The sequence below is a fragment of the Heloderma suspectum genome, chromosome 3, assembly GCF_057233095.1.
Source record: "Heloderma suspectum isolate Gila_16-S chromosome 3, 16-S_ref, whole genome shotgun sequence".
In the NCBI taxonomy this organism is placed as follows: domain Eukaryota; kingdom Metazoa; phylum Chordata; class Lepidosauria; order Squamata; family Helodermatidae; genus Heloderma; species Heloderma suspectum.
In genome coordinates, this window is record NC_139460.1 from 276945408 (window position 1) to 276959605 (window position 14198).

Here is a 14198-nt window from a genome sequence, read left to right on the forward strand (position 1 = left end):
GAGCAATCCTATGGCCACTAGATACTGTCTAGAGGGCCATAGGATTTTTCGGTTTCTGGGAACCAAGGTTGGAGCTAGGTTTCCAACCATGGCTCCCAAAAACTGTGCTCCCCACCCCCTCCCCTTCCCACTTGGTGCTGGCTATGTCTCTGTTCTCTTTGTGCTGGCTATGTCTCTGCACTCAGAAACAGAGTGTGGAGATGAGGAAAAGGAGGTGGTCCCAGGGGCGAGGATGGGGGGAGACCACAGAAGCTGTGTTATGCAGCTTCCTATGCATGTCCCAGCCTCCTTCCCTCTGGGAAGAATCCCCAGAGGAAGGATTTGCTCCAGCCGCCTTGCATTGGGTACTTGGCAGCCTCCGACTTCGGAGGCTGCCGACTATCTTAATAGGATTGCACCCTTACTGGCCATTGACATATTGGCTTTGTCCCTCTTTCCTTCAACTCCTTAGGTCCCTCCTTCTCAAGAAACAAAGGGTTAACATGCACACACAAATACCCTGTGTTTAAAAAGAAAAAAAGAAAAGTTCAGTCTGCAGAGAAAACTATGTTATCTCCAGGATTTCCTTTTGCACTTGGGATCACTAGGGATAAACCTAGGAATCCATTTTCAAGTATCTGTTGGCTTTTGGGAAGAACGTATCACTAGTGACCAACTAGAGCTTATCTATGCCACCATTTATAATTAAGGATGCAGGTTTACAGGTCATGTAACATATCATATTGGCCTGAACCCCAGCACCTTTCTTAGAAATTAAGCAGTTCCTACAGCTCTTTTGCCATAATAACGTGCAACTGGAGAACCCAAATCCTTCTCCTCAAAATCCAGTACTGCTTTGCTTCCTGGTATCTTGTAGCTCTTCACAAAAATTATTCCAACCTCCTGCAATGCTCTGTCTTTCCCCCCTCTCAAAAGGCAAGTTCTGTACTCTGTTACCCCACCTAAGGATATACTGTGCCAAGGCCCAACCAGAACTCTGTTTTCAATACCAGGGCTTACCCAGAGAGCTGTTCCTTCCTATGCACAAAAGGGTCCACTCCAGGTTTTCCTCTACTTTTCTTCTTTGCAACTGTCTGTCTCCCTCTTTGACACATGCACTATTTGTGGGAAGGCTTCATTGCTCAAGTAGGTTACAAATTACAGTATTAAGATATTCTGTGGAAAGGTGTGACAGGCTCTGAAGCACAGAGCATGTGGCCTCTTGTGTAGCAGAGCAGAATGTTTGATCTGGGTGCTGTGGCTGAGAGGATAATGCTAGAGCCCTCCAGCAAAGGATCAAAGGGAAATTCTCCTGTCTGCCTTTGTTATTCGCTGTCTTGCAGTTAAATAAAAATGCAGAGCCAGAGCTAACCTGCATGTTTACCAACTTTTCACTACAGTCACATCTTGAAATTCTGTAGAGGCAGGCTTGCCAATTGGAATTCTATGCCATTGGTGAGGATTTATGTATAAGCATTGTGAATGTGTTGTACTGCAAAGTCTAGAGGGAATTCAAAGCCAATGGGTTGTTCGAGTACAGCCTGTTGCATGATAAATACTGTAAATGCACTATGACAATGAGTTTATGCCATTAAGCGTGATATTTATTCTAGTAAGCAGGCAAGCCTGTTGTCAGGTCTCCTCAAAGCCACTTTAGATTTTCTACACCTTGCAGGCTGTTTGCATGAGTATGCAGAAATGTGCCAAATACATTAAAAGAGAAAGAGAGATAAAATAGGATATAACAGCTTTTTCTCCAATGCCACAAGGCACTGTTACTATCTGAAATAGCCTCATTCATGATCGTGGCCCCAAGGGTAAAGTCAGGTGGTAGTGCCTTTAAAGCAGCTATTAGTATTCAGGCAAGTCAGAGGTCTGTGCTTGCCATTGATATTACTCTGTTGTAAATGCACTGTTAGAGTCTCCTCCATTATCATCTTGATCATAAATAGTGGCTTAAAGTACAAAAAGTATTACCCGTTGCAAAGTTGCTGAGCTATTGGGAACAAATACCCTGAAAGGACAACAAGGCAAATATTAAATGAAAAAGTCAGGCCTTTGTTGATGGCATATACACAGTTCTATCCACAGATCTGTCACCTGGAAATGGGGTAATTACCTCAGTCAGTTGCCCTGCCACTCATGAGCTGTCTAATGTCACACTTTTTCAGGAGGATGAAGAAGGCAGATGAGGTAATAGGTTGCGTCAATGGAAGTATTCATTGCTCCATTTTTTTCCTTACAGAAAAGCTTCATAAGCTTCATCTTCATAATATCTACTCCTAGCAGGTGGAAGAAAGGTTTGGCTTGGTGAGAATGTTGGACAGCAATGCATACAACTCATTATGAGCATCTCTACACCAGCCTAAAATCCTGCATTTAAAACAGGACCTTCTGTTGTTCAGTCGTTCAGTCGTGTCCGACTCTTCGTGACCCCATGGACCATAGCACGCCAGGCCTTCCTGTCCTGCGCTCTCTCCCGGAGCGTGCTCAAGTTCATATTCATTGCATCCGTGATGCTATCTAGCCATCTCATCCTCTGCCGTCCCCTTCTCCTTTTGCCTTCAGTCTTTCCCAGCATCAGGGTCTTTTCCAGGGAGTTTTCTCTTCGCATTAGGTGGCCAAAATATTGGAGCTTCAGCTTCATTATCTGTCCTTCCAATGAGCACTCAGGGTTGATTTCCTTTAGGATGGACTGATTTGACCTCCTTGCAGTCCAGGGCACTCGTAAGAGTCTTCTCCAGCACCACAGTTCGAAAGCATCAATTCTTCGGCGCTCAGCCTTCCTTATAGTCCAGCTCTCACAGCCATACATTACTACTGGGAAAAACATAGCTTTGATTAGACGGACCTTTGTCGGCAATGTGATGTCTCTGCTTCTTACTATGCTGTCTAGGTTGGCCATAGCTTTCCTCCCAAGGAGCAAGCGTCTTTTAATTTCATGGCTACAGTCACAGTCTGCGGTGATCTTGGAACCCAAGAAAGTAAAATCTGTCACTGCTTCCATTTCTTCCCCTTCTATATGCCAGGAAGTGATGGGGCCAGATGCCATGATCTTAGTTTTTTTAATGTTGAGTTTCAAACCAGCTTTTGCACTCTCCTCTTTCACCCTCAACAAGAGGCTCTTGAGATCCTCTTCGCTTTCTGCCATTAGGGTGGTATCGTCTGCATATCGGAGGTTGTTGATAATTCTCCCGGCAATCTTAATTCCAACCTCTGATTCATCCAACCCAGCATTTCTCATGATGTACTCTGCATATAAGTTAAATAAGCAGGGTGACAATATGCAGCCTTGTCGTACTCCTTTCCCAATTTTGAACCAATCGGTTGTTCCATGTCTGGTTCTGACTGTTGCTTCTTGACCCTCGTACAGGTTTCTCAGGAGACAGGTAAGGTGGTCTGGTACTCCCATCACTTTAAGAATTTGCCACAGTTTGTTGTGATCCACACAATCAAAGGCTTTAGCGTAGTCAATGAAGCAGAAATAGACGTTTTTCTGGAATTCTCTTGCTTTCTCCATGATGCAGCGAATGTTGGCGATTTGATCTCTAGTTCCTCTGCCTCTTCGAAACCCAGCTTGTACTTCCGATAGTTCTGGGTTCACATACTGCTGAAGCCTAGCTTGTAGGATTTTGAGCATCACCTTGCTGGCATGTGAAATGAGCGCAATTGTGCGGTAGTTTGAACACTCTTTGGCGTTGCCCTTCTTTGGAATTGGAATGTAAACTGACCTTTTCCAGTCTTGTGGCCACTGCTGAGTGTTCCAGATTTGTTGGCATATTGAATGCAGCACTTTAACAGCATCATCTTTTAGGATTTTAAATAGCTCGGCTGGAATACTGTCATCTCCGCTAGCTTTGTTGTTACTAATGCTTCCTAAGGCCCACTTGACTTCACTCTCTAGGATGTCCGGCTCAAGTTCAGTGACCGCACTATCATGGCTATCAGGGACATTCAGATCTTTCCTGTATAGTTCTTCTGTGTATTCTTGCCACCTCTTCTTAATCTCATCTGCTTCTGTTAGGTCCCTGCCTTCTTTGTCCTTGATCATGCCCATCTTTGCACAAAACGTTCCCTTGAGATCTCCAATTTTCTTGAAGAGATCTCTAGTCTTTCCCATTCTGTTGTTTTCCTCGATTTCTTTGCATTGTTCATTTAAGAAGGCCTTCTTGTCTCTCCTTGCTATTCTCTGGAACTCTGCATTCAGTTGGGTATATCTTCCCCTTTCTCCCTTGCTTTTCGCTTCCCTTCTTTTGTGAGCTACTTGTAAAGCCTCATCAGACAGCCACTTTGCTTTCTTGCATTTCTTTTTCTTTGGGATGGATTTCGTTGCTGCCTCCTGAACAATGTTACGGACCTCCGTCCATAGTTCCTCAGGCACTCTGTCTATCAGGTCTAATCCCTGAAATCTATTCCTCACCTCCACTGTATATTCATCAGGGATATGATTTAGGTCATACCTGAACGGTTTAGTGGTTTTCCCGACGTTCTTCAATTTCAGCCGAAATTTTGCAAGAAGCAGCTCATGATCTGAGCCACAGTCAGCTCCAGGTCTTGTTTTTACTGACTGTATGGAGCTTCTCCATCTTTGGCTGCAAAGGACATAATCAATCTGATTTCGATATTGACCATCTGGTGATGTCCATGTGTAGAGTCGCCTCTTGTGCTGTTGGAAAAGAGTGTTTGCTATGATCAGCATGTTCTCTTGGCAAAACTCTATTAGCTTTTGTCCTGCTTCATTTTGTACACCAAGGCCATGCCTGCCTGTTATCCCGGTGATTTCTTGACTTCCTACTTTAGCATTCCAATCCCCGATGATGAAGAGGACATCTTGTTTTGGTGTTAGTTCTAGAAGGTGTTGTAGGTCTTCATAGAACCGATCAACCTCAGCTTCTTCGGCCTCAGTGGTTGGGGCATAGACTTGAATTACTGTGATGTTGAATGGTTTGCCTTGGATTCGTACTGAGATCATTCTATCATTTTTAAGATTGTACCCCAGTACTGCTTTTCCCACCCTTTTGTTGACTATGAGTGCTACTCCATTTCTTCTAAGGGATTCTTGCCCACAATAGTAGATATGATAGTCACCTGAATTAAATTCGCCCATGCCTGTCCATTTTAGTTCGCTGATTCCCAAGATGTCGATGTTCAATCTTGCCATCTCATGTTTGACCACCTCCAGCTTACCTTGATTCATTGATCTGACATTCCAGGTTCCTAAACAATATTGTTCTTTACAGCATCGGATTTTCTTTTCACCACCAGACACATCCACAGCTGAGTGTCCTTTCGGGTTTGGCCCAGCCGCTTCACTCTTTCTGGCGCTACTTGGAAATACCCTCTGCTCTTCCCCAGTGGCATGTTGGACACCTTCCGACCTGAGGGGCTCATCTTCCGGCGTCATCTCTTTTAGCCTTGTGATCCGTTCCATGGGGTTTTCTTGGCAAGAATACTGGAGTGGGTTGCCATTTCCTTCTCCAGTGGACCACATTTTGTCAGAACTCTCTGCCATGACCTGTCCGTCTTGGGTGGCCCTTCACGGCATAGCTTATGGCTTCATTGAGTTACGCAAGCCCCTTCGCCACAACAAGGCAGTGATCCATGAAGGGGATCTTCTTCTGCTTCCGTTTAAATGCAGGATCACGATGGCCTCCCTTTATTTGTGCCGCCTCCCCACCTTTTCCCCCTCCTTTCCCCCCTTATCTGAGACTTTCATATCTTTCATCATACAGCCACTAGATGGCACTGTAGTCTAACTCCTCTTATTGCGAGTTTTCCTCTTTTCATGGAGGGAACTCAAGCAGAACACAAGTGCTGTTATTTGATAGCTCATTATCTCTGATCTTTTTGGAAATGGAATAGACGCCATTTAGTGCGGGAGACGCCCTGGATGTTAAGAACATAAGAAGAGACATGCTGGATCAGACCAAGGGTCCATCCAGTTCAGCATTCTTTTCACACAGTGGCCAACCAGCTGTTGACCAGGAACCCACAAGCAGGACACCAGTGCAACAGCACCCTCCCACCCATGTTCCCCAGCAACTGGTGTACATAGGCTCACTGCCTCTGGTACTTGACGTGGCACATAGCCATCAGGACTAGTAGCCATTGATAGCCTTTTCCTCCAGGAATTTGTCTAGCTCCCTTTTAAAGCCATCTAAATTAGTGGCCATCACTACATCCCGTGGTTGCGAGTTCCATAGTTTAACTATGTGCTGTGTGAAGAAGTACTTCCTTTTATCTGTCCTGAATCTGCCACCAAACATCTTCATAGGATGACCCTGGGTTCTAGTATTTTGAGAGAGGGAGAAAAATGTCTCCTTATCCACATTGTACACACCATGCATAATTTTGTACACCTCTATCATGTCTCCCCTTACCCTCCTTTTTTCCAAACTAAACAATCCCAGCTGTTGTAACCTTCTCTTATAGGGGAGATGCTCCAGCCCCTTGATCATTTTAGTTGCCCTTTTCTGCATGGTTGACAATGTCATCTAAAGGACCTGCAAATGTCCATGAGTAACCAATCTCAATAGCAGGATAAAAGCTCCATCTGAAGAAGCCCTGTGTCTGCCAGTGGGATGGAAACCACTGGAAGAATGGATTCCCCTGGACTTCTGCTTGTTCAGCAGGATATCCCCTTGTTCTCTCCCCCCCCCCGCCCCCTTCCCCCAAAAATCAGCTTTGGAGTGTTGAGGAACCCTCTGGAGCAGATTTGGATGATGATGTACAAGGGAGTTCAGGGGGGAGGACTGCAAGGGCAAATCCCATTGGATGAGCAGAAGTTTACGCACATCATGTTGTATGCAGCCCAATATGTGGATGTATAACCATGCCTAATTTAATCACCTCCAGTGAAAATAATATAACAAAGATGTTGGTTCACACACGTTTGTTTTGTCCAAGTATTCATCTTTGAATATCTCTGGATCTCAGTGACAAGATTTGTGGGGCATTTTGCTAAAAAAAATTAGAAATAAGAGCAGCTCTATCTCTCTTAGGTTTGAACATAAGATAATTTTTTATTTGGCATGGAGATCCTCTCTCTTTTCCTTTGACTTTGCAAATCATTTGCCATAATATTTCAGGGGTCAAGGTTTCCTTCCCTTTCCCTGATCAAGGAAGAAAGAAAGTACAAAGTACAGAATGCAAATTTGGTATAGTTGTTCAAAGTTTAGTTTTTGCTTTTTAGATCAGAGAATGTGGATCTCTAGCACAGAATTCTAGACCCTCTGATTTTACACCTTCGTTCCTTTTTATTTGGAATTTTATCTAGACCCATTTCAGTCGGGCTTCAGGCCTGGGCATGGGACAGAAACGGCCTTGGTCGCCTTGGTAGATGATACGAGGAGGGCTCTGGATAGGGGTGAATGCTCCTTCCTTGTTCTCCTCGACCTCTCAGCGGCTTTCGATACCGTTGACCACGGTATCCTCCTGGACCGCCTGGAGGGGTTGGGCATTGGGGACACCGTATTGCGGTGGTTCCGGTCCTTCCTCTCCGGCAGGTACCAGAGGGTAGCACTGGGAGAGGAGGTTTCAGACCCGTGGCCACTTACTTGTGGGGTGCCACAGGGTTCCATCCTCTCCCCGATGCTATTTAACATCTATGTGAAGCCGCTGGGGGCTATCATCAGGAGGTTTGGGGTGCAGTGTCATCAATATGCGGATGACATGCAGCTCTACCTCTCGTTTAAATCTTCACCAAGGTTGGCTGTAGAATCCCTGTCCAAATGTCTGGAGACGGAGAGTGGCTGGATGGGGAGGAATAGGCTGAAGCTGAACCCTGACAAGACTGAGGTAATTTTGGTGGGAGACAAGAGGAGGCTGGGGGATGTTGACCTGGTGTTGAATGGGGTATGGCTACCCTTGAAAGACCAGGTCCGCAGCCTGGGGGTCATTTTGGACTCCCAGCTGTCCATGGAGGCTCAGGTGTCAGCTGTGAGCCGGACAGCGCTGTATCAACTCCATCTGATACGGCGGCTGCGCCCCTTCCTTCCCGACCATCTGCTCCCATCAGTAGTACATGCCCTGGTCTCCTCTCGTTTAGACTACTGTTATGCGCTCTACGTGGCGTTACCCTTGAAGACGGTTCGGAAACTGCAGCTGAACGCGGCAGCTCGCCTGATTAAAGGCAGCCGCCGGCGAGATCACATCACTCCAGTGCTGAAGGAGTTGCACTGGTTACCAGTTGTTTTCCGGGCCAAATTCAAGGTGTTGGTTTTGTCCATTAAAACCCTATATGGTTCCGGCCCAGCCTATCTTAAGGAGCGCCTCCAGCAGCACCAGACAGGCCGCTTAACAAGATCAGCCTCGGATGGCCTTCTCTCTGTCCCATCAGCCAGGACTGCTAGACTGGTGGGGACAAGGGAGAGGGCCTTTTCTGTGGTGGCCCCCACTCTGTGGAACTCCCTCCCTAGGGAACTCCGTCATGCCCCCTCTTCAATGAGCTTCCGTCATGCATTAAAAACATTGTTGTTCAGGCAGGCATTTGGGGTGGGTTAGGGTATTTTAGAAAATGTTTTTATTGTAGAATTTTATTGTTTTAAACTGTTTTTATTGTATGTTGTACATCGCCCAGAGTGGCTGGGTGACCAGCCAGATGGGCGATTAATAAATTTAATAATAATAAATAAATAAATAAATAAATAAATAAATAAAATTTTAGACTGGTATTCTATGAATTTCATTGCATTTTGCCATGCATTTGTATGCAGGAGTTCAAGGGAGACAAATCAACCCCATTATGCCAGCCATTTCATAAGGTAGCCAACAACTGGCATTGCATAGAAACCATATTATAAAAATTTACTGCAATTTATTTTTGCTGTTTTTCAAACCTTAATTATACATCATAGTACTTTGCAGAATTAAATACTGCACATACAAAGTTAAAACTAAAACAAAATGTTAACAGAGAAAGAGTGAAGTAAGGGTAAAGTCAATTGTGAAAAGGTATGTTGCCAGATAAGATCTGAAAAACAGATGGGAAGTCAACAAAGCAGAGACAGACGGGATGCTGTTTTGCTCAGTAGGAGCTGAATAGGAGGTGTTTTTCAAATTCATTCCAACAGTGAAATAAGGTAGTAGGAAGAGACTGAAACTAGATAATCAAGGAGAGACGCTGATAAATAACAGCTAAAGCAGGGACAGCCCTATATTAGCTCATTAGATTGTCAGAATGCTTTCAGAAAAACTATGGTCTCAGAGGATATTTTCAGATTGTATGTTCTGCAGTCTAGTATCTCCTCCACATTAGTTCCATAAGTTATTATGATCTATTTTTAGCAAATGCCTCCAGTGCAGCCCACAAATTGGTCAAGAGATGTGTACTGGTAAATTCTAGAAAGTAGTCCAAGAAACCCAAAGGATTTGCCTGTATGGTTAATGCTGTATGGCTTCTGTTCTCCTTAACTACTCCTCTTTAAATGCGAAGGCAGATAGATAGATAGATAGATAGATAGATAGATAGATAGATAGATAGATAGATAGGTAATACAGGAGTCAGAACAAGAAATTAGGAAGGAAATAATAACTTTGATCGTTCCTCTGGATTTTTAAAGATCTTATAGAGTTATATGATATATTCAAAATGATTAACATATGGGGTTGTGGGCTTCAGTCTTTCTAGCATAATCCCCCATTCTCTTTAAGCTCCTCCACTTTTGCCCACATTATCTTTCTAGTAAAAAAAAAAACTGGGAACAATGTAGGCTAGGTAAACATGTGACAGCCAAGCTTGAGTTGGAAAAACAGCAAAACATTACAGCAAGCTACAGGCCTGCAGGGGCAAGGAAACTGACAGCAATGGATCTGCATTAGGAACATAGGAAGCTGCCTTATACTGAGCCAGACTAGATTGTGGGAAAACATAGTTTAGGTCAGCCTTCCTTCCCCAGCCTGGTTCCATTAGGCTCATTGGCCTACAACTCCCATTGGCCCCAGTCAACATGGCCAGTCATCAGGGATGATAGGAGTTGTAAGCCAACACATCTGGTTGAACCCAGGTTGGGGAAGGCTGGTTTAGATGTTGGCCAAGAGCTCTCAACTCCATTGTCTGGCTGCTGGTAGCTGCTAACTATTGAGTCCCACCAATAGCTGATAAGGGTTCCCTTCTGAGAACACGCCCCTGATAAAAACAAACCAGGCAGTGATGAAATTGATCAGAAGGGATATCATGGGTATTAGGAATTGGTGGGATGCTGAGAAGCTGGTGTATATAGAGAATACAACAATGATATCCGAAGCTGCATGACATCAGTAAACTAAACGATTGTCACCAAGTATGTGTGATATATCAAAACATGATAATCTGGTCAGATTATGTGAAGTTTTGATTTCCCTGGAAGAAAAATAAAAGTTACAGTTAGGGATAGTAAGAAACTTTGACTAAGGTGAGCTCAGAATGTGAACTCTGCTCCTCGCCTCCAGCTAAAAGCGTGGCCTTATTTCACTGTCAAGCTTAGCCCGCTTCTAGCTGGGCATAACTTGAAATGGAGTTTGTACCTTCACTTGTCAACCCTCCCTGCTAGTTTCTCCCTATGCCTAATTTTGCAAAAGAGGGAAATACTCTTCTTAGCAGAGAATTATGGTCTGAACACACACTTTCAAACATTTTCTTTCCTGATTGTTCAACAAGAATGTCAACGGGATTCTCAATATCTTTTAGGGTTTGTACATAGGCCTCTTATTGCAATAAAGGTTTTAATTATATTTATTTCTTTGAAGTTTAGTTTATTTAACTTAAAACTTGAAAAATATTCCTCATGTCCACTCCTTAGAAATGTAAGGACCCAGGACCATTTATCCCATGCATTTTGGATAGAACAGAGTTGTCTGTTCTATGCAAAGGACATCTGGAACAAAACATTTCTGTCAAATGAGCCTTTTTTTTTTTTTGCATTTAAACCAGCTGATGACAAAGAACTGCATTTAGCAATCAGTTCTACTGATTTAGAATCAGTAGAACTGAATATCTGCATTCAAATATTTTTGGCAAGTCTCTATTATTATATCATTTGTCTACTTTGCCCCGCTTCTTTTTTCAGCCATCATGCCCAGGGCCGGCCTTAGGGGTGGGTGAGCTGGGTGGTCGCCCGGGGCACTGAGCTGAGAGGAGCGCCAAGCTGAGCTAGTGGCTGTAGGGGTTTTTTTAAAGTACTGTCTGCAGTCAGCTACAGTGGCAAAAAAGCAAATGTCTGTAAGCTTTTTTTCTTCTACAGGTTGTTTGGGTACTAACTACAAAAATGATCTTCAATTAACTTTAAAGTATGTTTCTTTTCAATTTCCATTTTGGTGTCATTTGTACTAGGTAAAAATCAGTGGAACGCATCTTTACTTTGAGGCAATGTTACCGAGCGCTTAGCACTTCAAATACTGTAAACACTATAAGCACTATGTAAATAATGCTAAAATAAAGCCATTAGCTGTAGGAGGTCAACTGGATACCTTTTTTATTTATAATTTTTCTTTATTATTTTCAAAGATTAAAATAATGGATATTCTAAAATAAAGAATGCTTACCAAAAGATAGGAACTGCTACAAAACAAAAATAAAATCTGTGATAGTTCTGCTGTGTTCCATAGTGCACAGCCACTGCTCAAGGATGTGGCTCTTCGAACTTTGGCTTGTGCAGACTGTAGCACAGTGGCTAAGAGACCAAGGTTTTGAGCAATGCCATTCTTGATGGACATCACACCCACACCAGGCCCCATAGATCCTGTGAGTGGCCCTGCAAAACTGACTATGGGGGTGGGGCACCAAAGGCACTCCTTGCCCAAGGTGCTATTTATCCTAGGGCTGCCCCCGACCGTGCCTCTAAGACTGTTGTTCTTCTTTTCCCTGAGCACCCTTGCCCTCAGTTACCCAGTTGCAAGCTTCTGCCTGCCCTCTACCCCTTTTCAGCATTCCTCCATATCTTTCCAACAGGACACATCTGTACGTTCTCTAGGCAATTATGACATTTTCCCCAGGCATACCATTCATTTCTCTCACAAAATCTGCACTATTTGTCAAGCTATTGATGTTTTCCCTGCAGAAGTTGGAATCTTCCAGAGTTTTCCATGATATCACAGTAACTGAGCTAATAGCTATAGAATCTTTGGCAAACAAGAGGTGGAAATAGGTGAAAGATAAGAGCCTAATTTAGGTTTCTGAGTAAGCGTACAGTGAACATGTGAGACCCAGCTAGCTTCGTTTAAAGGTAAGGGTGTCCCCAACCAGTCGTGTCCGACTCTAGGGTGTGGTGCTCATCCCCGTTTCTAAGCCGAAGAGCCAGCACTGTCCGAAGATGCTTCCATGGTCATGTGGCCGGCATGACTGAACACCGAGGTGCACGGAACGCTGTTACCTTTCCCGCCAAAGCGGTATCTATTTATCTACTTGCAATTTCTTGCTTTCGATGACAAATCTATCAGTTGCACCTTTCTGCAGCAGTTTATGATTTTTTTTTTAAAAAAAAAGTCCACACACAGAATTGAATGCATTTTCATGGCATTTCTCCTCATATACATATTTTTGTATGCATTTTTAAAATCAGAGAACTATATCACAATATTTGGAGAGGTGTGAATACTGAATAATAACTGCATTTGGTTCACAAATTGATTTGTGTAACTAGAGCTTTAGTTCCTCAGCGCCCAAACTTTACAGCAGAGCCAGATGGACTTAACTGCCTTTTAGTGTCTGAGAAATTCCAGCTGTGGTGGTGGCATAAATCACCAGAAGCCTGACAATGTAAAGCTTCTTCACAGTTTATTCATGGACTTTAACAGGGTTGGTCAAACATAAAAGAAAAACTGCCTTAACAGGCTAAATACACACAGTAATTCGAACAGAAGTTACTTCACTCAGCTTCTTGACTAAGATGAAAACAAACAAGGAAATAAGTGCCTTGCCTTGAATGGTATGTCTCTGCATTCATGGCTGAGGAATTATACAGTGGTCCCATCAGTATTCAAAATAAGAATCCTCAATTCATCAGTATTCAAAATAAGAATCCTCAAAATTGGGGTTCCACTGATGGACTGCCTGGTTATGTGAGTCCCTGGGAGCAAGTCTGAGCCAAGAAATATCTGTGGTTCCTGTCTCTGGCTGGAATCTTGGACATCTTCCACCCAACCCAGCATGTTAAGCTGTCTCCACCTTCCTCTCTAAGTGTGTGGATTAGAGGCCTTATAAGTCCCAGTTCTCGGCAACTGCCCAGTTCAGTCCCACCACTCTTTCCAACACTCACTCCAACTTTCAGCTGCCCATTTTCTCTTTTCTACTGCTTAGATCCACTTTCCACTTACCTCGTGGCACCATCATGACTACTAGAATAAAATGGGGTTTTTTTCTGCCTCCCTGGTGCTAAACTTGGGAATAAGCACCATTTTGTTGTAGAAACAGATCATATATATTTTAAAGTAAAAAATAATAAATTGAGTACCATGTAGATGCTTGACCAACCGACCTTGTCTATAAAATGCTTTATAAAATAAGAATAATGAAAGGAAGCTGTGGCAACCAGTGTCTGCCCTGGTGGACCCTGTATGGTCATGCCAGCCCTGATGCAGATGCCAGGCCTGTCTGCTGCTGCCCCCATCACCTTTTGCTCTCTAGGTGGTCATTTGCCTGTCCCCCTGGGCTACAGGGCTGTGGACCTTGGCCCCAAAGCCTATCCCTAGCTGCACCACTGCAGCAAATAATACGGTCCTGGTCTACACATGTTTGCACTTCATCATTGTCACAGACCACGATGTTGATCTGGCATTTGGAATGTTATACTGGCAATACTGTTTAGGACAAAGATGCCTGGCCTCATTGCTTTAAAATTCCAACTTTATTATGAGTATGTCTTAACAGAGACAAGGACTTGTAAGCCGTTTTTGGACATTCATTCTCCATGTAGAATGAAGACATAAAATAGATCCTTCCATGCATATAGCTGTACCCATGGGTGATCTATGCTAATATTCAAATGAATGTGTGTAGATGGCAGGGCTGTCTTCTACCGCATGCATGTTGATTCTGCACAGAGAATGATTGCCTAAAAGGGTCTCTAGCTGTTCTGTAATACTGGAGCAAGGTTAGATGTTCATTTGCATCAATTGCTGCGTTATATTCTTAAAAAGAAAAGAAAAGGTATTTTATCCTTGAGAGGGCGGGAAATGTAATTACTGCAGTGGTAAAATTCAAGTGTGCACGAGAGTGTGAGTTGGTGTTCCCTTTCTCCTATACT

General features: G+C 43.7%; 1 protein-coding gene across 1 annotated transcript in view; it reads left to right on the forward strand.

Moving 5' to 3' along the window:
- The window catches only part of CLSTN2 (calsyntenin 2), a 339779-nt gene that overhangs the window by 275468 nt on the left and 50113 nt on the right, over positions 1-14198 (forward strand). The window lies entirely within an intron of this gene.